Below are 22,093 nucleotides of genomic sequence, written 5' to 3'. Positions count from 1 at the left end.
TATTACTAATGATAATCTTAAACACCACTGTGTCTTTCTGAAGAAAGGAGTGAGGTCTCTAGTGCTGAATTTGAGGGAAAGGTAGAATTAAATGCCTGTGGCTTGGAAACTAAAGCTGGGTCTTGGAGAAATGTGTTAATTGTCTACAGATACTTGAATGTTTTCAGGATAAAGAATTAGTTTTATTTTAAATTTTCGGCCTTCAGATAGGCTTACATGAGAGGAAAATTGTGTAGTACATGGCAAAAAAACACTGAATATGAAGGATATCCCAGCAAGAAATCTTAGAACTCTGTATTTTCAAGGAAAGCTCCGCGCTAAGATACATTCGATACTAAGGAAGAAGAAAAGCCACATATATATTTGGGATAAATTGATATAATAATTATATCATTATGTCTACATAGAAACTTGATTATTACCATGATAAGCTTGAGAAATACTTGATTCTTCACGTTATGATCATGTTGTATGTCGTTATTTTGTATTGGATTAGACTATTCATTACAAAGACATGTCGTACTTGGTTCTCTGTAAAAGAAGTTATAAACCATAGAATAAACCAGATGGAGACCAAATTGCACAAGCTTAAAGCAAAATGCTTTTAACTTTTTCTCTGTGAAACGTGACTGTATTTTGAAGTGTTTGGGGAGCTTTTTATTACAGCATGATGAATGGCATCGTTATTATATTGGCTGGATGAACGCCATCAAATCAGTGTATCCAATATTTTCTGCTCAATCCAGCAGAACTATGGGATGCGTATAAACCACATTTCATTGAAGGTGGTTCCTATGACAGGCTTTTGGAAACGAGTCTGACTTCTGAACACTGATAATGAAGTTAACCCTACCCTTCCGAGAAGCACACATGCCAAGGAATATTGAATTATGCCCCCGGTTTTGAAATGAATGGTAAAAGCAGACTACTTAAAGCCACAAGAGCTCAACGTGGATTTAAGACTACAGGGTAGCAAGGTAAGATAGAGTGAAAGCCTTGTACTTTCTGCTTCATTGTTTTGAGGAGTCTGGAAAAAATTTACTAACACATGGTGTTCATAAACTAACTCTCTTTACTCTTCTTCATCTTACACAAATTCAAAAGCGGCCTCAGCAGAAGGAAATCAGTCCAAGAAACAAACCAAGGATTACTTTGACTCTTGCTGAGCCCCATTTAATGTGTTTAGGAACAGTATCTGCTTTAATTGATCCTTGGACCTCTCAGATCCATATTCTTCCAGTCAGCTTTGTGCGTCTAATGGCAGTAACTTTGTCCATTGGGTCTGTAAATAAATTTAGTTTGATGAACTACAAGTACCACATGTGAGGGTGACAGTGATCTATTAAACTATTAAACTGATATAAGCACACTTGTTCCAATATAAATATTTCCACTGACTGATTACTTGTAATTGAATCTGTTTTTCTGAAATACGTTTACTAAAATTTAAACACAAGTTCAGTTTTATCACAATGATCTGTTCATACAAACTGATTTTTTCACTTTAACTTTTCATCCCCTGAGGGAATTTTTTCTGAGCTCTTGATCCTGAGGAGGTAGCACTGTGTCTGTTAAATGAGTGATGTATTGTGTTCAACAGAATGGATCAGAGAGAGAATAACATGATAAGGAACATTTGGAGTTCCAAACTTTGGAGATGTGAGATTTAATGTGTTCAAGTTAATGATGTGTTAAATATGTGTTCAAGTTAACCTTATAGAAACTTCTCCAACAGCTGAATATGAGAGACCTGAGGAACCTAACTGATAGCTCTACATCTTATGTCTCAATATTGCAGAGAGACACTTGGAGCTCCAATGAGGCATTTTTTGCCTGCTGGACACGTGGGAGGTCTATAGTTCCCATCAACCATCTCGATTTCTTCATCTCACTCTTTCTTCATGGATTTTTGCTCTCCTGCCTAATCACACTTGTGCATCTTGGGTAACAAGTCTTGCTAGCTCTAGGCACAACAATAGGAATATTAATTTACAGGTAAATGACTGCTGAAAGCAACTTTATCCAACAAGAAGTTACATTATCTTGGGCAGTGTGCTCTCTAGGATTGCTCTATGGATTGCTTCTGTTGCCACACTCATTTGTTCAGGCTATAAGAAGTGTCTCAAAATATCACCACATTGTTCAAAATAGGCTTATTCAAAGAAGTATACCCACCTGTAAGAAGCTGTGAAGCTGCACCAGAGCTCTGAATGCGCGTGATGCCATCTCCCAACAATACAGTATGAACAAAGAGCTTCTACTTAGACATCCCCTTGAAAGTGATGCTAGCACTTTAGATGAAAAGTTAAATTTTGCCCGGGAATATAATTCTGCTTGTTTATTTGAGTCAGATTTTAAAAAAAGTTGCAATGTTTGGCACAAGCCAAACAGGTGCAGTGTTAATGTATTCTCTAATTTGTCCAGAAGGGTTTTGCTAAAACATAAGAGACTCCGGGTTACTGGAGATACTTTCAACTTCAGTAAGAAGAAATAATCTGAAGAAGATGGAAGGCCTGGCTGACAACCAGCTGGCTTTCCAAAAGCTTGGGACAGCTTAAAGCCAAATCTCCTAACCTTTAAAGGACACAATGAAAACACGCTTTTGGACTAAAATGAACATCCTGTTTCTTCCATGGTTATACACTGAAGTACATCCCAAGGCATGAGGTCAGTTGCCTGGAATAGAAAACAGACGAGAGTATAACATAGCTCTTGCCTACCTAGAGCAATTTGTTTTTCTTTCTGTGTAAACCCATGCATGCTGGAGAGGAAGAAGGCTGCGTGCCTGTGTCTTATTCTGATAGGTAGGCAGCAGTCAATAAGGGCACAGATAGCAGAGTGCAGATGCTTGGAAGCATTCCCAAGCCTATCAGCTTAGAGATTGCCAGTAGAAGCTTAGATAATAACAATAATATACTTTAATGGCTTATTAAACTATTAGTTACTCATAGCAAAACATGAAACAAAGGAACTAAATGAAAGATACAACATTTTATGATGAATATTATTTACAGGAATAAAGAGAAGTAACTATGAACAAGGTAAAATAACACTATCCAGATGCTGCCTTCCTAAGCACAGTAGTGAGCTCATAGCTGGACTTCTATTGGAAATACACATGCATACTTTCCTCCCAAGAGACCATTCAAACCAATGGAAATTAAGATTATTGCTTCTCTCTTCTCCCATTTTTATTTTTATTTTTACTATTTTGAGCAATAAAGACAGTGTTATTTCTTTGGCTCTTTCAGTCTGACCTTGGCTTTGAAAGCCAGTAAAATTTTAGGTGATAGTTTATGCATTTTTATTTCAGTAAGCAAGTCATCAAAACTACTGTGTCCCATACAATTTACTGCTGAAATAATATTTTTTCCTGTCAGACTATGCAGCATAATATCAGACCTCCTTCCTTTAACTCAGTAACACAAGGAAGAACTGAAGTGATTCACTGCAAGAAAACACTCTACATGTGTCAGGCAGTGATCTCTGTCTCAACATATAGATACAATGGTATTTTTTTTTTTAATGTTTTTTATATTTTTCCCAGTATCAGAGGTATCTGAAGTCCTGCAGGTCCAATTTATATCTGCTTTCACCCTTTCTTACTTTTATATTAGCCAAAGATCATTGTACACCACATCTAACTGTTTGTAGTGGGATGCAGTCACAGTTTCAGTCACTGCTTGCTTGGTCTTCCGATTTCTAGGGAAGTGAGAGATCTCTGAACTATTAATGTCCTGAGCAAAGCCAGCTATGGCAAATTCTATCACATGTGATTCCTTCTGGTGAAAGGGAAGAAGGGATGGGCAAACTGAGAACAGAGTCCAGCTGATGAATGAAAATAGGAGGCTTAGATATTTGGGACTAATTCATTGAGTCATGCCCTTTCATTACGGGTTTGCTCTACAAATTCAGAAAAGAGATGAAGAAAGTCTGAAGGATATTACACCATATGGAGAGAAGATACCACGATTTATTCAACTTTTAGGAAAAGTAAACATTTGAGAAAACCCTGTGGCAATGCCTTTAAGAAGGCATCTGCTGTCCGATTTTGCCCAAAATTATTTTTTTCCATGTGAAACTTCTGCACTGCTCTTTATTGTTCAAGGAGCAACAGAAATTGATGGGCAGAAACAGAGAGGCTAGTATGTGCTGACTTCTATCTGTTTTACAGTTATCATGGCAGGATCTCATTCCCCTGTGTGATCTGAAATTGTGGAGCCACAAGAAAATGATGTGTGACACATATTTCTATTATCCCGCAGCCCAAGGAAAACGAAGAAGAAAGCACAAGCAGATCATGTGAAGAATGAGACCGGGGTCCATTTGAGTTTTTATATCAAAATTTTGAAGTGAGAGAATCACTGCCATTTTAACCTCCAGTACTGGTGTTAGGAGTGTTCTATCAGATTCTTTGCCCTCCCCAAGGGGAAGGAGAATTTAATCTTCAGGGCTCATACCAAGCTCTCTAGAACTTCTTGTATTGTTTTTTCAACAGTGTTTCTCTTCTTCTAGACTAAAATACTTACAGATACTTTTAAGTCAGCCAGAAAGCAATGCCTCCTATTTGTTTCTATGGAAACTACAACAGCTATGAAGAACACAGTAACGCTATTTGATACTCAGCACAAAACACTCTTTTGCAGCACAGTCACCACTGTTTGGCCTCCATAAATGTTCAGCAAGCATTGATGAATGTCCATGGGTGCCATTTTATTCCACATGGAGAAATTCATTGACACACCTTTACTTCATCTGCACTTCTATATCAGACTGTTTTGTCAGAGCTCCCCTCTGCTGCCATTTGTCACACGGCAACACCATGTGATGGAATATTGATGGGAAGGTTCAGCCTTTACTGCCATATCACCATCATCTGCCTCTGACATTGTGGGCCAACATCTTAACCTAGGAGGCATAATTTTAATAGCAGCCTGCATATATGTATACAGACACAGAAACACAGACAAAGTACTTAAAGGTAGGTCCATTTCTGCAGTGGTGAACAGCAGAATTCTTCTTTTTTTTTTTTTTTTTTTTTTTTTTAATCTTATTTTCCCTTATTTGCCCTTCCTAGGATTACTGAGTTCCAACATCAGCCTGTGCAAGCATCATTTGAGCTGTGTGCACTGATGACTTACAGCAGTAAGCAACACTGTCATTCATCTGCTTGTTTGCTCCAGGTCCATTTTAGAAACTAGTTTAAGATATGCTGTCTTGAACAGTTAATTAAATTCAGGAGGCTGCGCAATTTGCCCAGTAATATTTTAGGAAGGTCTGTTAACACTGGCTGTTGAAGGAATGGGCATTTTTATAGAACATAAAGCAGGGATGAAGTCAGAACTAATTCAAGGTCCCTGGTGCCTTATAACATGGTATATTGGATCAGCTAATGGATATCAATAATTCAGTCTGCAGAAGGTGGGTGGGACTGCAAAGGTAATGGTCACATTTTACAAAAAAAAAAAAAAAAAAAAAAAAAAGAAGGAGAAAGAAGGATGTATATCTTTCCCTAAGTAACAAAACTATTACCCCTGTAACAGAACTGCAAAACAGGAAGGAACGAGGGCAGCATGAGGGTTCATTTCATGAACCACTTTGAGAAGCTGAGATTTCTCTCCTACCATCAAGCTGAGCATTTCTTTACCTCAGCATCAGCTGTAATATCCTTACACAGAATAGCAGAAAAGAAGAGGAATCACTTTCTTCTCAGAGAGTTATCTGCTGCTTATGCTTCTCATACACCTTCTTACTACTGAAATTACCTGAAATCTGCAGACTGATGGGGACTATCAGCAGCAGCAAGGGCTCTTCACACAGGGAGGCCTTGTGTTTGTGACATCTGTGAAACAGTCTCTGTTTCTGCAGACAGGACTTCTGCCTTTAGAGGGACACTTTGACAGGGGGCTGGGGAAGATCTTCAGGTGCATCCTTGTTGTCCAGAATTTTCAAAACTGGTGAGAGAGTTTCTGTTCTGGTATAGAGAGGATCTTCCTTACAGCAGTGAGCTTATGCGTGAGATACCTTCAAAACAAACACCTTGAATAAAAGAAATATACGATAATGCTGTACTTTCCAGTTACATTTTTCCCTAACAGTTTTGAGGCGTGCACTTCAGTTCTTACCTGGCATACTCAGAGTCTGTAGCAGCAGTATTCCACTATGATGTTAGAACTATCATTAAAGAAAATTTGAATAAATGCTATAAAAATTGCCAGGTATACCAGGTACCAAATTAACCAAAATAAATACAAAAACAAAACTAAGCAATTCTGGAAATAATTTAAAAAAAAAATCCAAACATTTTTTCACAGCTGAACAGGGAAAATATTTAACTGGATGGAGCCAAAAGAAAATACCACATCAGTTTGCAGAATGCAGATTACTTGATTCCAAGAAGACTTCCTCTACAGCACAATAAATAAGTCTTTATTCCGCATATACTATTTTGTTTAATGTTTCCATTACTGGAATGTCTTCTGTGTTATGGATTATCCAGCACTGGTATGCTTAGTATCCATCCACATCTTGAGAAATTTCATCTTTGGGTACAGACAAGAAATGAGAGGGACAATGGGGGCTTTTCTCTAGGTTTTCAGACTTCACTTGCAAGAATATGAAGGTATGACAAAATATATTTTCAAACCAGGTTTGACACTTAGATATTCCAGTGTCACAACCTTGATAATGTGGTAGAAATACTCATATTTCTTTAGGCTCTGAGTTTATGTGCCTTAAACACCTGGACTTGCTTTGATTGTTGAAATGAACATAAATGACGTGAAATATATTATTTAAGCAGTTGACATAGGAAGTAGCATGACAGAATCATAGAATCATTAAGGTTAGAAACCATTAAGAAGGTAGTCAGAGCATCCTTGTATCTTATTGATATTCAACAAAATAAGCCACATCTATGTATTTTTGGAAGTCCTATTCCAACACCAGAAAAACAAAGCAGACATTCATAGTTATGGAAAAATGGCCCTGAACATTTGCTCAAATGCCAGGTATGAACACCGATAGCTCTGTGCCCATAGAGCTTTTCTGTACTTCTCTTTTATCTTCATTGATATTGGTGTTAAATGGGCGGTTTGGGGGAATCAAAACTGCAGAGCTGATTCATTGCAGTGATTTCATACCTCAGGCAGCAATAGCTTGAATTTAAAGGCAATCTCCCCTCCTCCAAAGAATAAAGCGTACATGGAGACAGATCAATGTCCACCTCTTCCATTTGCAATAATTCATTTAGTTACATTAATAAGAGCTATCTGTTCGATTTGTCAAATTGCATTATAGAACCTATTGAAGCTGAGGGAATTATCTTGTCTCCTACCCTAATGCCTGGCTGCCAAATCAGTGGGGTGGAGGTTAAGATCAATTTTGCCATGGCTCATTTACTTCGGCTGTGCTGTTTTATTCCATTTAGTCATAAGTAGTAGGAAGGGACACAGGCTGCAGCCAACCTGCTCTGTACTAGAATACAGCCCTTAAGAGCTGGAGGTACAAGTAGCAGAGCCACGGATCATGAAATCTGGCCAAACAATTGCTTCTGATTTGCTGGCTAGACTTCTGTACATGAAATCAGCTCCTGAAGTTGATAGCTCACACCTCCAACATCGAATTGAAATGGTCATAAATGAAATTGGAAACTTAAGAGTGTAGGTTTAAAAAATATATCAAAACTTATTCATGTGCAGCATTGCTAGAAATCCAAGCAGGCATAAAAAAAATCAGCTGGTGCATCAGAGACAACAGCACTACTATTAGAAGTATTTTTGGTCTCCTTATTTTTTCGCCTTGAAATATATGTGTATGCAAATAATGATATTGGCATGCTCACTTGGTGTTGATTGCTCTCTCCCCTGCATTCTGTTGTTTTGTTTGTTTGTTTGAACTGATCTGACTTGTTTCTCTTCTTAGGCAGAGCCTAATTAGAAATAATATCATGCAAATGATGGCAAGATTGTGAAAAGCACAGCATGTTTTAGTTCTCTGCACGTCACTTTACTGTAACTACAGAATACAGCCTAACCACCTATACAGATGTCAGCATTCCTTAGCATGAAGCTGGGAACCAGACAGAAAGGTTGTTGTCAAATATATTGCCAAATGTCCTGTGCAATCACATTTCTTTCATTCCTTCCCTTGGCATACAGGCTATGTACAACTTGGTGCTATACACTGTAGGCCCAACACCATCCCCTGTTTTCTGCAGAAGACAGTTTTCTCTTTCCCAGCTTCAGTTATTAGGAGAAAAGATTCCTTCCTCCATGTCTCAGTTTAACAGTTACCCAGGTTTTCTGTACTGTCCCACACATCTCGTGGAGCATCTGACTCATAGAATGCTTGGGTTGCTGAGAAGAAATTCAAAAGGAAAAAGAGAAAAAACAGCTCATGTCACTGGGACCCTTGGAGGAAGTTCTCTTCAGGTCTTTTAAAAATGTTCAGCAGGATGCTCACAGAACAAGCCTTGAAATGCATCACATATGTGGAGATAATCTGACTTGCAAGGAGAACTAGGATACTCAGTACTTCTCAGATTAAAGCACAAAATCAGAGAATATTTTAAGCTGGAAGGAACCCACAAAGATCATTGAGTCCAACTCCTAAAACTGTAGTTGTCACAGCTTTTGGTGAGTTGCTTAACAGGGAGATGTCCCAGCATATTTTCAGCTTTATTTGTTTAAAGATTTATATTTCTTAGAAAACAATAAGAAAAATAAAATATTTCTGTCTGATATGTTTTCTTCCACAAGAAGAACCAACATGGTAACTCTGTGCGTTTACAATGTGTGAGACCTGACACCAGGCTGTGGTTTAGCAGATATTGTATTTCTGTGTAGGAGTAGCTAAATTTTTCAGATCAAACACTATCCACTTACACAGATCCTGCTGAAACGTGCAAGGTTTCTGAAAGCCATTTTTGTGGTTAAAGACTGAACAGAACAACAATCTGTAAAACTTTCCTTGTTTGAAGAGTTTGCATTACTACAGGAATGACTAGAAAACAAAATGTCACTCTGAGTAAATATAATCTCTGTCTTGCTCAGCCTTACTTTGGTAAGTCCTACTCTGTGTGGCAGCAATCATGACATGACATTTGTCGATGTTAAGCCTGAAGAGAAACACAGCCACGTGATTCCTCTGCCATCACACTGTCTGCCCCCAGGCAGGTATTCAGGTTTTGTAAGTGATGAGCTCGTTAAGATTTCTGCTTCTTAAAAGCCCTTCAGGGAGACATTTGACTGTTTGCCATTCTGTATTTAAAGTCTGCAACTGCAGAAATTGTTGCAATGTCCTCATTTAGGTACCAGTATAGTATCAACAGCTTGGATTTATATGTGACACACACACCATACTATGGATGGTTAACAATGAATCAGCTTTGGCAATCAAACAGAAATAATTATGAGGAATCTTTTAAGAGCAGAAGCACTTTTGATTGCATGACTGTTTATCTGCTTTGACAATGTTACTCTTTCAGTTGTGGTTTTGTGAAGTTTGCTTGCAACCCAGAGGCATGCTTAGTCCAGTGTTTGCATGGGCAGATCATCCAAGAATAGTGGTTGTAATGGCAGGAGACTTAGAAGAATGAGCCCATGAGAATAAAGCAAGTAACATCAGAAACCAGCAAGGAGAATGTCTGCAATAAAGTATTCAGCAAGAAATTATTTTTAGGAGAAAACTAAAATAGCTTTTGGCTGCAACAGAAGTTCTGGACACAGTTCTGCAATCACTTCAAACTAGTGTGCAGGACATGCAAATGCCAAGTGTATCTGTCTCTCTGTATTGCATTTTGATATCTAAACTGCCTGATTAGTACAGTATTTCATCCCAGATGATATTTCCAGCTGAAGAATACTGATTTTTATAAGAAACATATACAGAAATCTAGACAGACAAAAATACTCACCAAAAAAACCCAACCCTACCAAACCAAAACAAACTCCACAACCTCTTTGTGCAAAGAGGATTCAATTTTTCTTTTATTATAACGTAGTATGTGTCCAGGACTTCCTATGTTGTCTGAAAACTCTTTGTAAACTGGTAAGCTACACTGTGTACAGCATCACACTGCAGCCTTAGAACAGGACAGCTGCTTGAAGTGACTAATAAATCCAGTATTGTAGAATGCCAGAATAAGCAAATACAGGGTCCAGTGATAAAGAAGGTTGCGAGAGTTCAACTTTCTCTTGATGTGAGTAAAGAACTCAACTGGCCTTAAAATGGCCATATGTGTTGCTTGCCTTTGCTGTGTTGAAAAGACTGGCCTGTAGGAAGGAACCTCTCATGACATCCACTTATAAGGAAATGTAGCCTGCAGGAGCCTGTCAGAGAAGAAAAGAAAGGCTTGGCATGTGTACCACAAATAATAAATTTTTATTCAACATGGTGACACACATCTTGGAACTGAGGGCCCGATACAAAGCATTCTGAATATCGTGTTTTGCAGTTCTGCAGAGGTGCTTCAGAGGATTTCCTTCATTCTGATTTCTAACTACCTACTTTTTCTTCTGCCTGTGGTAAGATGACTGGAATCATTCCTTCCTATTTTGCTTAAATAGTAGGTCTTTTGAAGCAAGGCTTTACTGTTCATACTGCTCTCTAATTTTCTTGACACTTTCAGAATTTTGGGTTTGGATATGTGATGTAGATCAGTGTGAGCTAAATTGCAGAGTAGGGAACATAGGAAAGACCTATAAACTGATTAACTTATTTTATACGTTGATACCTGAGCATTGTATAAGCAACACTCAGGGTCTTCCTGATGCTTTAAATAAATCAGAGATTAAATATTACCCTATTTTATCTAACAGTCTGTTTCTAATGCCTGCAGAGACGTTGTCATAGCTTTGGATATCTTTGATTAACTAGCCTGGAAAATGAAAAAAAATACCAAACAACCAGAAGTATTAAATGATTTTTCTTTTGACAACGTAATAATAAGGATTTAAAAATATGCTTGAAGGTTTAGGTTGGGAAAAGCTCATGAGGCTGCTGCAAATTTGTTTTGTTACGCCTTGACTTAGTTCTACTTTGTTACATGAATGTGATGTGAACAGATGCGTCTTGCCATCTATATAAATACTGACAATGGAGTGCTTTTAGAACACAGACCTGGAAGGGAACAGGAAATATGATACTAATGTCACACCAGGACTTTGTGCTGAAAGTCTCCAGGCCTCTTTGTCCACTCAAGACAATGCAGCTACTGAGTAGTACCTTATCTACCTTTACTCAGTGCTTTACTCAAGCAGATATTCCAATCTTCATTAAACATAAGATGACTGAAGTGTTTTAATTTTTCTGATCTATTTCAAATACCACCGATTTGCTCAGGTTTATTTTCAAATTGTTTTGCAAAAACAAGCTTAACTTAAACCTGCCTGAAATATTAGATTCAGGCAGAGCTGGTTAATGTCAGAGTGGTCAGGCAAAAGCCTGTCTAAAAGTAAATCAGCATACCCCAGAACCCTCTATGAGCTGCTGGTGGCAGCAGTGTAATAATGCCAGTTCTATCAAGGCACAACAGGAGGAAAATAATACGCACCAAATTTTATTTATTTGAAGCAAGACCTTCAGCACCTGAAGTTTCTCATTTCCACTTGCACTGACCTTGCATTTGAGATTTTGAATGCAGAAAGCTCAGAATTGAAGGTGGTGATTTACACTCTACTCTCCCTCTTGATTTTACTTTGATGCCCATACAAAATGATTGACTTACAAAATAGTTCTTTTTTAGGTGGGTCTTTAAAATGGAAGAAAAAAAAACATGGAGGTTTTGCTCTAAGAAAAATATCTTCATATTATCCATACCATTTTGGAAGAAGATATTCCAACAATGAAACAAAATCATAGAATCATAGAGTCACACCATGTCTTGGGTTGGAAGGGACCTCAAGGATCATCAAGTTCTAACCCCTGTCACAGGCAGGGTTACCAGCTGCTAGATCAAGCACTAGATTAGATTGTCCAGGACCCCATCCAACCTATCGTTAAACACTTCCAGGGACGGGGCATTCACAGCCTCTCTGGGCAAACTGTTCCAGCACCTCACCACTTTCTCAGTGAAAAACTTCCCCTGCATCTAATCTAAATCTCCCTTCCTTTAGTTTAAAACAATTCCCCCTTGTCCTATCACTATCCACCCATGTAAAAAGTTCATTTCCCTCCTGTTTATAAACTCCCTTTAAATATCGGAAAGCCACAGTGAGGTTTTCCTGTAGCCTTCTCCTTTCAATGCTGAACAAACCCAGTTCCTTCAGCCTATCTTCACAGAGGTGCTCCAGCCCTTGGATCACTTCATGGCCCTCTCTGGATCCCCTCCAAAAGTTCCACATCTTCCCTGTGTTGGGAGTCCCAGACTTGGTCGCAGTAATTTTATGTGTATTTACTTACAGTTTACTATGGAATTCCTGATAGTTATTTTGAATATGCCTTTGGAATGTCACTTATGTATACTTAGACAATTTTAAAAAATCTACAAGCATATGGCACTGAGGTATGGATTGAGATGGCTATGAATGAAATATTTTTGTTCTGTTATTATGCCAATGTATTTCAAAGATTACACATTTCAGCTCCTTCTAAAGAGACTTAAAATGTTCTAATTGAGTTACTGCTCTGTATATGCAGTTATATGTACTTACAAGATTATGTGTATGTATACAATTAATTAATCACTTTTTCTGCATTGCTATTAGAACTGCTTCACTGTTTTTGGTATTATTTTGCCAGTCATCTGCAAAACTCAGGCCAAGGTTTACAAAAAAAACATTAAGTTTTAGCCAGTTAGGTAGCTAATCTAGGAATCATGTGAAAAATGCTTCTGTACTTAGCTAATTTTTTTTTGGTAAAAATATTTGGCCCAGAGCAGAGGACAAGTGTATATGAAAGTCTTGGCTTAAAGAGCTTACAATTTAAACCCCTTCAGAAGATTACTTACATGCATACAAAAAATCCAATTAAAATTACAGTTATGCACTGTAAAATCCAAGGAATGGATGTTTTCTAGCACAGGATTAGTATTAATATATGATACATGAAGCGTATGTTTGACAAATTGTTGAAGTGATGTTGTTACTTGGGGATTCTTTAGTAATTGGCTTCAAAAACACGTTACACTATTTGAAAGAGAGAACAGTTCTGAATGTGCCAGCAGTGGAACTCAAGTAGCTATGAGATTAGGTGTACACAGTAAACCCTGAGATTTAGATAACAAAAACACAAATAAATTATAAAAGCAATAACCCAGCTCTTAAAAGCAGCCTGGAGAAATGATCAACTGCAAAGTTCATTACTGGCTAATCCTACAGGATTCACATTTAATTAGAGAGAAGAACATTTCCAGCACAGACACGTAGCACTGAATGTATGAGATTCTAAGATGCTCATGGCTTCCCTATCATAGGCAGGAATTTTGGAAAAGGGAAGGCAGCTTATGTGAAATGAAATAGGGTGTTAAGCAAAGTATTACATTAAATTAGCAATTATTATTTTAGTACAAATACAGTGTTTGACTGAAGGGGGGGGGGAGGGGTGTCTTTGTACAGCAACATGGCAGTTTTATAAATACTCTACTACAGAAAATTCTTCTACATGTCTAATTGTTAACACCACATGGTATTCACAAGGTTATATAAAAGCTGCCAAACATTATTCATAACATGTAGGAGCCAAAGAACACTTAGCATTTGAGTTACTATTTGTAATAGAATCATAGAATCATAGAATCACCAAGGTTGGAAAAGACCTAAAAGATCATCCAGTCCAACCGTCCACCTATTACCAATAGCTCCTACTAAACCATGTCCCTTAACACAACATCCAGTCTTTCCTTGAACACCCCCAGGGTCGGTGACTCCACCACCTCCCTGGGCAGTCCATTCCAGTGCCTGACCACCCCTTCTGAAAAGTAATACTTCCTAATTTCCAGCCTGAATCTCCCCTGCCATAGCTTGAAACCATTCCCTCTGGTCCTATCACTAATGACACGAGAGAAGAGGCCGACCCCCAGCCACTACAACCTCCCTTCAGGAAGTTATAGAGAGCAAATAGTGTTGTACCAGAGAAATGTCTGACAAAGCAGAGGTCTAGGAACAGATCTATTGTTTCCATCATTATTTATATTACGGGAGTGCACAGGCATTCCAGACAAACATAGGCCTCCGTAGGCACACTGCAGACAGATATGAAGAGATGTTGTCTGTGAGAGGCTAAGTCTGAACAAGATGGATGAGATGAGGAAAAGAAGGGACAAAGAGAGGCATACTGCCTTCCTTCTGGTCAGGCAGCAGGTGAAGAACAGGCCATTTAGTCAAGCCCATTCCCCTTGCCTTCTGCGGAGCAATTGAGGCCAGCTGTTCTAGCTGCCCAGAACTAGAACTGTGGCATCAAACACCTGCTTTTCAAAGGTGTCCATGATGAAAACAGTCAGGAAGAGAATTTTGGATAAATCTGCCAGCTTTCCAGTCCTTTGTTACTGCAGGCATTGATACTGCCTCCCTGGCCCCACTACTTCCGTTAGGTATACGAGACAGGCATTTGAGAGGCATTTAGCCTAACCTGGAATTTATTATTTTATTTCTATAAGCTATAATATAAGCTGAAGCTCAGGAGTTGCATGCCTACCTACCTTGCCCTGGTCCTACCATTTTATCTGTCGTAGCTTTACACATATTCTCTTCTCTGGGTGTACGTGAATAAGTCTCCAGAAGGACTATATCTCCTTTCATGTTATGTTCTTCAGCACAGTGAAGAGGAAGAATATAGACTTGGAAATAATTGCAAAAATCAACATATAAGCATAGTGAGAAGTTGTATAAACTATAGAAATGGGACTAAATGCACTTTTATAATAGTCCAATGCAAATGTTTGTTATGGTAGAACAAATCACAGAATCACACAGAATCACAGAATGGCCATGGTTGGAAGGGACCTCAAGGATCATGAATCTCCAACCCCCCGCCACATGCAGGGCCACCAACCTCTCCATTTAATGCTAGACAAGGCTGCCCAGGGCCTCATTCAACCTGGCCTCGAACACCACCCACAACCTCTCTGGGCAGCCTGTTTCAGCACCTCAGCACTCTCATAGTGGTAAATAAATATGCATGATCTAAATCCTTCAATTTTCTGTCCTTAATACAGCTTGAGAGGACAAATCTGAGACAGAAATTGTGAGTGGACTTGAAAGAAATAACTTTCTTCCAAGGCTGTTGCAGCTCTCTCTAATGCTTCTTCTAATGTAATGCAAAGCTATGCCAGTCCTGTTACAGATCCTCAGTTCTAACCACATGCATACACCTGGTGGAGCTGTATTTAGGAAATTTCTTGATGAATTTCCTAATGAAATTTATTGATTTCTTAATGACTGTGAGTTGCAAAACTCCACTACCTACTGGAAGTTGCATCTCTACTCATACAAAATATTTACATACAGGCCACTTCTATTTACCACATAGGCTAGAAGATTTGCAGCACAAGCACAAATGATGTATCAATTACTGTCTTCATTTGTTGGAAGTGCCTTGTTTTAGGAACCAAAGTTAGTTTGATGTTGATGCTTGTTTATTTTTTATTATTCCCACCTGGCTCAAAGACTTTAGATACATACTGTTTAGTAAGACGCAACATATTTTTATGTGTGGAGATTGTTGTTGTTTTATAGTTTTGGTTTTTTTTTTCTTGATATAAGCATTTGTTGCCCTCTGTTCACTGTGATTAAGAACGATCCTAGCCCATGCATTTCAAATAGGCTGAAAAATCAGATGCTCTGCACTGATAACGTTTGTCACAATGGCTCACTATGTGATTAATAATAACCTATTATTAATGTGACTTTTATTTCTTAATATTCAATTGCAATTTGTATTTTTTAACTGCATACCCACTATTTGTTTTCAGGACTGCTTTGGCATACAGTGACAGCAGAGATAGGACCATTAGCCTCAGTTAATAAATTCAGTAATGGAGACACTTAGCATTGCTCTGTTAATGCCATTTAGTGTCACGTTGTCAAATTCCTATTTTCTCTGCCATTTCTGTTCATAACTGCAGACACTATAATTGCTATGAGACTTCTGAATTTTTTTTTGCTCTTATTTCAAATTACGATGTTGTGAAATATGTCTGTTTACTGTTAGTTCCACCATTGAAAACCTTTTCAGGATTCCTTAGGTTGTTGTACAACAACATAAATGCAGGAGGTGACACACTGAGAGGGAAATGGGTGAGAGGTACAACTTGAAATGCTTTACTAGGTTAGGTAAAAGAGAATGACATAAGAAATCCCTTAGACAAAGCCCTTCTTTTAGAACATTAGAGCCACAAAACTTATCTCATTTTTGTTTGTGCCTTGCCAATGACACGTTGTGTATCTGAATAGAAACTGCTGATGAATGAAAATTAGAGTTTAAAAAAGGATTGCTAGCCATCCCAAATTTTGAGGCAAGCATTCATACAAGATGAGTTAAGTGTACATTTTAGTCAGTTCACTAGGCATAGGGCTGAACTGCTTGAGCAGCCCAGATTTTCTTAAGTTTATATGTCATATCTACTTTGAAGTAGCTTAAATAGATTTAATATTCAAGTAGCTAACATTCAGCAACCTCTGAAAAATAAGCTGTCTGAAAATGAGTTAGTAGTGAAATTCTGTGAGAGGTCCTGCTCAGGAATGAAGGTTCCATCTGTGCCCTTTAAGTAGCAAACTAAGCTTCTTATGAAAATCTATCTTACTTATTTTCATATTCAAACATTACATTATGCTGCTATAAAGACATTCCCATTATATTATAAGCAATTTTGATAAGTGAAATGCTCGAGGGTAGTTCACCAAAAGCAGAGAGATATATTTTAGATACATGGAAAATATAAAGTTGTCTTTCAAATCCAAAATGTGGATGATTGTGCTTGCTACTCAACTTGGAGTCATTACACGGATGCCTGCTGTAGAGAGTGCATAAACAAATATCAGACAGTGTGCAAATATCCTAATTTATGTGGAACTGAGAGGAAAACCAGTCAACCCTTGGTAGTAACCACTCCTGGATGACTAGGTCACTGAATGGATCACTGGATGACTATACTTTTAACTTCTCCGGTCTGAACATTTCCTTTTCTTCCATGATAAGTGACTCTACAAATTCTGACCCCGCATGTGCGAATGACCCTGCCCACCAGCATGTTTCTTGTGTGATGGCTACAATCCAGAGGCTCCATTGAGATGATTGAGATGATTTTTCAGACTTTTTATTGACAGTAGTCTTGACAATGCTTAGGGCAAAATAGTGTCCCATTAGAAGCAGGATTCATATCTAATTTTTCCTGTTAGTGTGGACTAATAAGCCAGAACCTAGTGCACTGCGCAGATTGAATAATTCAATAGGCTACCTTAAAACATATGACATAGTAGCTGTCCTCTTGAGGTTTTCTGCTTGCATCTAGTTGATGAAGTTTATCACCAATCTGCAGTTACTATTGTTTACAGGGCATAAAGCAGACATTTTACAATATCCTGCAGAACAGACAATAGATATATAAGTACATCAACTCCTCAAATATTAGTTTCCTCATGGGCAGTACGTAGAAATGAAGCAGAAGAACTTATTAGTTTCTTGCTTTGCTGGAACATAATATTTTTTTCCAAGTCACACAGTATAATAAAGTCTACATAGCTCTCTGGAATTCTAGCTCAGGCCAATTATTTTATTTCTGGCACTCACTTTGCCTCTCTATCATATTTCTGTCAAATCTACTCTATGTGGAAGAAGAATACAAACTGTGCAGGCTAGAAATCTTTTTTATTGCTGACTACTTATATGCTGAGTAATTCAGCTTGCACTTCCTGTGATGACAACAGTAACAGTAGATCAGTTCTGAGGTGAAAACATCATTGTGGAAGAAGGCAAATTAAGATACTCTGGTATCTTTCAAGGATGTAGGATGTAGGAGGAAATAAAAACCATCTTAAAATTTGTTACAACAATATCATGTGGAACTGCTCAGTACTGCATACAACTTAACCCAATACTATTTTTTAACCCTATATATATATGTAGGGTTAATATATATAATATATATACTTGCTATTCTGTGAGATGACATGATCTTATAAAGGCAGCTCTCTCCCATAACTGACCATACAGCCTACTTTATGCAAGTTCACACTAAGAACACCCACTGTGGTGCTGAGTATAGACTAAATCACTATATCACTACACAACCATAATCCAGAATAGCACAAGCATCACATACAAGACAGAGGGAAGACCTGGAGGCTAGTGGATAGCAGGCACCATTAATTCCTTTCACCATGTCCATACTCCTGCCCACTCTCAGAGGAGAAGATTTTTGCAGTCATGAGTCTGTAGCACTTACTGGCATAGCTAACATAAAGCAGACATCTCTGTTGTCAAAATATCATCAAAGATAATCTGTGTTTTACACAATCATGCTGAAATCATGGGATAGGAACAGAAAACCAGGTAACCGGAGCTGCCTCACACCTTGATGACAGGCCTGCAGTAATCCAGCATTTCTGGGAGGATCTTTCCCTTTAAATCCTCTGAAAATTGTGTCCAACATTTTGATGGATGTGAACAGCTGAATAACACAAAGTGCATTGCAGCACTCCACTCAGTTATTAATATACAGATAATAATTACATTCCATTAGTAAATTGGCTGGATGTATTCAAATCCAATATTTGCAATTAAATTTACTACTAGCCTGGCAAAATATGCCTCGTCCATTTCCAAATTAGTAAGTGAATTTCAGTGCTTCAGTCACAACCACAGAAAACTCTGGGATGAATTAACAAGTGGCTAAAATTGACTTGCTACTGCCATTTACACTGAAGGATAGTTACCAATATCATCAGTAATTTACACTTGAGGTTTGCTTAGACTCCAGTATGATGCATGTTAGGATCAAGAGCAACATGGGATTTAGCCCTATAACATGTACAAAACCAGACCATTGTTGCATAGGATCTGTTTTTTAGCACTACTTCTTTCAATCTGCAACATTCCAATGGGGAGACTATTTCAGAGATGCAATCATTAGATGAGGAATTTTCTCCTAATTTCCATTCCAGGTTCATTCTTTGCTATTGTATACTCATTTGAATTAATATATTTTAATATATTTTAGCATAAATATGTCCTCTCACTGCTCTTTGTATATAAGGATAATCTAATCACTCTCAGCTATCAGTACAAGCTTTTTCTTTTCGTCAAATCTTTCACAATGTTTTATGCATTAACTCAGAGCTGAAATAGCACCTCTTCATGTCTGTACATTGATTGAAGAAGAAATCTATTATCCTTAGGGCCCAAAGTGCTTTGTTTTCTGCCATTGTAACAGCCTTTTTTTTTCCCCAGTCTCCAGCAGAGTTCAAATATTTGCATGATCACGCAATTTGAAGTACCATTTTCATCACTAATAGTATTAAAAGGGTTTCTGTCCACATTCAAGTTGAATTCCTTGGGCCTATATAACCCAGCACATAAATTCAGCAAAAGCTCTTTAAAAATCTCTTTTCATCTTGAGAACTACTCTATCATTCTTCCCTTAGTATGTATGAGAGATCATCACATCTTGCTTCAGTCATTTTAGTTCTTCCACCTCATTACCCAGGTTTCCTGCATTAGTCCAGAAACAGTTTCATTGCTTCCTTCTGACCTCATGATATTTCCTAAATCAATTAAGTATAGCCAACGTGATCAATTCTCTCATCCATAGGCAAAACTTTCCTTTTTTTTTTTTCCTCTGCTGTCTATTACCTTGTCTATTAAGGCCTTACCCCTGACCACAGCCTCATGTACATTGTGTTTCACCTGTTATTTATTAACATCAATTTAGGAGATTGGGTAAATTTCTCCCAACCACAACAAAAACCCTTGCAACCTAGATGGATGTTTCTCATATCTATTTTTCTAATCTTGGTTGCAGAAGATCAGTGCACCAGGCAGAAAGGTGTAGATCCTCCCCTGGGAATTATACTTTTTCTGTGAGAACTTCCTAAATTCTAAATACCCCAAAGTCCTCTTCCTCACACCTGTTCCTGAGCCATCTGTTTGCTGTGATGGTATTCATGGCTTCAACCTCCTCCTCGAGGAGCAAGGAGCAAGAATTAGTGGCCACATCTCACCAACATTCAGATATCTGTATGGTCATTTCTAGGATGTGATCCATTTCAAGCACTCAGGTGAGGTTAGTCATGTTTTGTAAGTATCAGCTTCTCCCTTTGACAGCCAAGTAAAACCAAAAAGCTCATTTCAGGAGTGGAGAACTGCTTGGTTTCTCTCTGAGGCTATACACACACCACCAAATTGAAAGTGCTCAGGCATGCTCTTGAGCTGTGCTTGGAGGCCTGAATGGGAGAATGATGCTGGTCTTGAGAAAAAAGGCAGGCTGGAGACCACCTAATGCCTGGAAACAATTCTAGGTGTTGTTTCATATATTAACATTGCCTTCTTTAAAACTCTTTTAAGTTTATCATACACCTGGTCTAATTCTCCAGCCTTTCCAAGAGAGAAATACTGTCTCAGGTAGAAGGAATTAATGGCATTTTGATGCACCCAGGTTCACGCTTTTCAAGTGGAAAACTACTCAGTATTTACGGTCTTTTCAGTTCCTTTTGTGGGTTTTAAACTACACTTGGCAACTAAATATGCTCTAAGGAGGTAGAGATCATATACTCCTTGTTTGATGTAATTGCTTGGTGTTAACTGTGGTCAGTCCTTGAGTGGCTGTGGTGAAAAGTGACTGGTTCAATATTCCTTGATAAAAAATGCTTACATTGAAGGGCTTAATTTCTTTCTCTACTTGTTTGCTTTTTCATTATTTGTTTTTATGCCCACTTTCCTTTTGTGAATTTGACAGAAAGGCGGGGAATAATCTAATCTTTTTTTCACAAGAAGTATACCTTTTTTTTCTTTTCTTTTTTCTTTTTTTCTTCTTCTGCATTTCCAATGGTTCCTAAACAGAGTCTCTTTAGCAGGTTTTTGATGTGGTTCTGGCCACAGCTGGCCTGCGCATGGCATTTACCTGTTTTGTTAGGCGCTGAAGCACTAACGCTTCTGAAGAAATCATCACTGTGCCCTTACTTTAAGGTTATTCTTGCCTTTTTGACTTGGCAGAATTCTGGAGTTGCTTTTACTCTGAGATACAAATGAAAGAATATCAGGGTGCTTGTCTTAAAATGTGCACTAGTTTTTTGAAGGTGCAAGTGGGGATCCAAGCCAAGACTTGCAAGGGGGGCCAGAGCTCTTCGTTCTCAAAGGAACCTCTGAGCTGTGTTACGCTGAAAATCCCATGCTGTGCTTTGCTTCCTGAACGAGTGCCTCTGCCTCCATTGCTCATCCAGGAGTGGATAGTGTTGCCTATGTATTTTTATAATGCAGCTAGGGGATAAATACATTGTATCTTTGGCATGTGTTGTTACAGTAACATTTACAATAGACGCCCATTTGTGTCTTTGGATATTAAATTAAGCTGTTAGTAGGATAGTAGATGTTAGTAGAAAGCTAAAGAGCTTTCATTTTTGGTCAGCCAAAATTTTGATTTCTAAATAACAGCATTCGTAACAAATTCAATGCCTAGGATGACTTTATGGTCCTCTACAAAGGGCTCTTCTCATGTATGAAGAACTGCTAAGCCCTTGCTCTAGTCTACACCCACGAATAGTGAAACCCAGATGCAGTTCTAGGCACATGCATTCCTGCTCCTTTACCAGGAATTCCTGCTTCCTGTGCCCATCACCAACCCTGCAGCCCAAGCCACAGCTCCTATTCAGGACCCATCCTCCCATACTCCAGAATAATACCTGCGAGTCAGAGATCTCTCCCAGGAGGTCCTGTTGGACTCCAGCCCCATTTATGAATTTCCCCTGGGCTCCAGGCTCTCTGCTCTACTTCGTGGCTGTGAGGGTGAGGTGGAGATGACTGAAATAAGAACTCTATTTCCAACACGAGGACCAGACTTTGGGGAAGGGTACAGGGATGCCTCCCTGCAGCACCAATAATCCCCCACGTGAGGGATCTCACTTCTGTCTCTGTGACACAAAACCTCATACGATGCTCAGTG

At 38.4% G+C, this 22,093-nt stretch overlaps 1 long non-coding RNA gene across 1 annotated transcript in view; it reads left to right on the top strand.

Annotated features, from left to right (window-relative positions):
- The window catches only part of LOC128071750 (uncharacterized), a 370,870-nt gene that overhangs the window by 197,325 nt on the left and 151,452 nt on the right, over positions 1-22,093 (top strand). The gene's annotated exons all lie outside the window — the stretch shown is intronic.

The sequence above is a fragment of the Tympanuchus pallidicinctus genome, unplaced genomic scaffold, assembly GCF_026119805.1.
Source record: "Tympanuchus pallidicinctus isolate F22 unplaced genomic scaffold, pur_lepc_1.0 scaffold6, whole genome shotgun sequence".
In the NCBI taxonomy this organism is placed as follows: Eukaryota; Metazoa; Chordata; class Aves; order Galliformes; family Phasianidae; genus Tympanuchus; species Tympanuchus pallidicinctus.
Note: the sequence above shows the minus strand (reverse complement) of the source record. Positions and strands in the feature narration are given on the sequence as shown.